The 3,519-nt window shown below is 30.0% G+C and overlaps 1 pseudogene; it reads right to left on the bottom strand.

Moving 5' to 3' along the window:
- Positions 1-2,102, bottom strand: part of LOC122310172 — a 26,976-nt pseudogene extending 24,874 nt beyond the window's left edge.
- Positions 2,103-3,519: the final 1,417 nt, after the last annotated feature.

The following is a 3,519-nucleotide window of genomic DNA, read 5'->3' as shown; positions in this document are numbered from 1 at the left end:
TCAATTCACACAAGAATATGCAAATTAATAAAGTAAGAAAGCAATAAGACCAATGATTTAATTACTACATAGGTTCATACAAGTCTTTTGATCTCTATACTTACCTATGCTGAAATATTCAAGATCTACCCTATGATTCCCTCTTTCGATAGCAAATCACAAGATTAATTATCATCTAATCAATGGCCAGTTAATTAGAAGCAATAAACTCAGAATAAATCAGATAAACAAAGAGAGAATTGCCTTAAATTAGCATAGACAATCAAGCATAGTTCGGAAATAGGTTATATCGTTTTCCTAGAATAAATAAAATTTAGCTCATGCTAAAAATGGAATTCAACATAAATGAATTCACCATAATTGTTCTGAGAATATTGGAAGAAAATAAACGCTGAAAAATACTCCTCGCAGCCGCAACTCATCTTCAAAAAAACTCAAGGAAATGATTCAATGTTTTTCTCCTGTCTGTGCTCGTGTATGATTCCAACGTACGTGCAATATATGGAATTCCCTCTCCAAAACAGATGAATTTAATCCTTCTAGCTGTGTTTTTTTATCCCAAAAAGTGTTCTTCAGTCCACACCCACGGCCATAGAGTGAAAAATTCCTTTTATATGGTATGACGGCGAAAAATTCTAAATCTGTCAAATTACGATGTTCGCTCGAGCGGGGTGTCGAGTGCTCATCGAGCGCACATCGAGCGTTCGACTCTACCTGATTTCGCTCAAGCGGCCAAAAGCCTCCACTCGAGCGATCTTTGTTTTCCCGCAACCCGCTTGAGCTCACTGTCGAGCGGAAGTCGAGCGTTTGAATTTGTCTGAATTCGCTCGAGCGATCTTGTAAAATCTACAATACGAAATTTTACAAGTCATCAAATACTCCCAAACTTACAATTTGTTTGTCCTCAAACAAAAAGAAAAGCAAATGATAGTTTAGGCAATATCAATTCGACCCCAAAGAGAAGTATCATCACTCACCAAGCTTTTATGAATTTAGATTTCAACACTAGTATCTTACTCTTTTAACATCAAAGATAGCAAGAAAATCAATCAAAAATTTTACAATTTGTCAAGCAAGAGTTAGGCGTTTACCTCAACCTAAAGCTAAGACCTTGAGTGTGTGTGTGCTATAGTCAATTTAACCTCAAACCACCTGCAAACTCAGATAAAAGTAGAACAATCAAAATCAGAAGAATTCTCTTCAAACTTAACCCCATAAGTCCAATTTGCAAGTCATCACTCACCCACCAGTGCTATATTAGAAAAAAGAAAATTGGAACCAGACCGAACCAAAGCTAGTACCGGACTAAACCCACCGGTTCAATCTGGTTTACCAGTCCACCATTTATTTTTTTATTTTTTTATTGGTCACCCACAAAACCAAAACAAAGTGCAAAGTACAGAAGACCTAATTAAGAAGCTCACCGGGAGATGATGGCCAGAATAAAAGTAAAGGCTGGGATCAGATCAGACGCTACTGAGGCCATAGTAGGAAAGCTGTAACCTATCCCCGAAGTTTTAAGTATCTGTACACTACAACTGCATGGGAAAGAGATAAGATTTAGTTGCAAACAAATACGCAAATATCTGGGTAATTAGACTCACAAAAGTCCTATGATAAATTCAACTGGAGGAGTACCTAATCATCATGGAAGCAACAAATATTGTGCCAAGTATGCTCCATGTGGGTGGTGGAGGAAGTGACCTTTGAATAAACCTGTAAAATATGAAGAAGCTGGGAGAAGGAGAAAACGAAAAGGGAGTTGGGAGTACGTAACAAAGACGAATTCACTCATCCCTCTCTTCTTTGCAACTTCGCTAAGAGTGTTCAAGTCCACATCCAAGCACTCCACTATCACCATGATTACGTTTACGCCTTCCCTCCACATTCTACGTTTCCGAACGCGATTCCGAATCACGTTAGCAAAACAAACACAATTTACAATTATTGGTGTGGTTGATGGGCAATAGATCGATGATGTCTCATTAAAATTCTGGTGATCGACATCAACAACATTACAGAGTGACAAGGACAAAAGCAAATTGTCAGCGACATAAGATCAGAGGGACCATAAGAAGATGGATAAGACCATAAATAAAAGTGTAAATGTGAGAAATAAGTACAATTAGAAAAAATAAATAAATAATAAAAATATTAAAAATAAATAAATAATAAAAAATATTTACATAGATAAATAGTACAAATTAAATATAGAAAATCATTTTATTTAATATATATTTTATATTTATTTTACATAATTTAATAGAAGCTTTATTTTGACATTATATTAATCATTTTAAATAATATTATAATTATATTTTATTCAATTTTAAACAAAATATCTTATTGCATCTAAATTGTATAATTAAATGAGGATAATCACAATATAATTATTTTTAAAATATAATAAATATCAGATTCATTTAAAATATAATAATTTTTTAATAATAAATATTAATTTTTAAAAAATATTTAATTACACGAGACTTTAATTCTCTGCTCCTATTTTAACCACGACGGTATTGAATTAAAAGCAAAAAGATAAGATGAGGGTTAAATTCAACCAATTCGATCACGTTGTTGAATAAAATAAATGGAAAATGCTTTGGCCATCTTTGGTGGCTCTCACTAGGTCATGGTTGGTTTTTTTTTTTTTTTTCTAATGATTAAAAAAATTGTTTAATATTATTATAAATTTTTTATATTTTTTAAAATATTTAAAAATATTAAAAAATAATTTAAAAAAAAAAAATTAACCTAGCCGTTGCTGCAGCATCATCCAAAATAAATAAATAAAAGTAAGAGGGGAAAAGTAGGAGGGGGACGTAGTTGTCACATCCCAACTATTTTATATATGGGAGTAAGTTCAACCTATTCGATCACAATTGTAACTTCAGTTATTGAATGAATACAATAAAATATATTTCTATAAAAAAAATAGTAACAAAAAATAATAAAATAGAAAAATAAACTATTTACTTCAAACTGAGTTGAACCATCGAATCAACTTTAATTATTATTTGAAAAAATTTCAATAGAAAATAGATTAGATTATTTGGATATAACTTATTTATAAATTTTCTTCTTATTCTTTTAGTAAAATAAAGAATTTTATAAATAGAAGGTAAGTCTATAGCTTGGTACCAGTCATTAAGGTAATATTTAGAAAGTGAGATGAGAATTTTAAATTTTAAAATGAAATATTAAAATATTATATTTTAATATTATTATTATTTTGAGATTTAAAAAAGTTAAGAAAAAATTAAATTATTTATTATATTTTGTATAAGAATTTAAAAAAATTATAATGATGAGATGATAATTTTAAATTTGAGATGAAAATTTTATGATGCCAAACCAAACCTAAGTTGAGTGTAACAACATATTAGCCTAATTTATTATATAAAAAATCAAATTGAATAAAAACAAACAATAACTAAAATTATAGAATTGAACGTAAGTTGGAAATCTTGTGACAAAGGAATACCGTGAAAGAAAAAAAAAAAAAAAAAAAAAAAC

Source organism: Carya illinoinensis, chromosome 5 (assembly GCF_018687715.1).
Source record: "Carya illinoinensis cultivar Pawnee chromosome 5, C.illinoinensisPawnee_v1, whole genome shotgun sequence".
NCBI lineage: Eukaryota > Viridiplantae > Streptophyta > Magnoliopsida > Fagales > Juglandaceae > Carya > Carya illinoinensis.
Note: the sequence above shows the minus strand (reverse complement) of the source record. Positions and strands in the feature narration are given on the sequence as shown.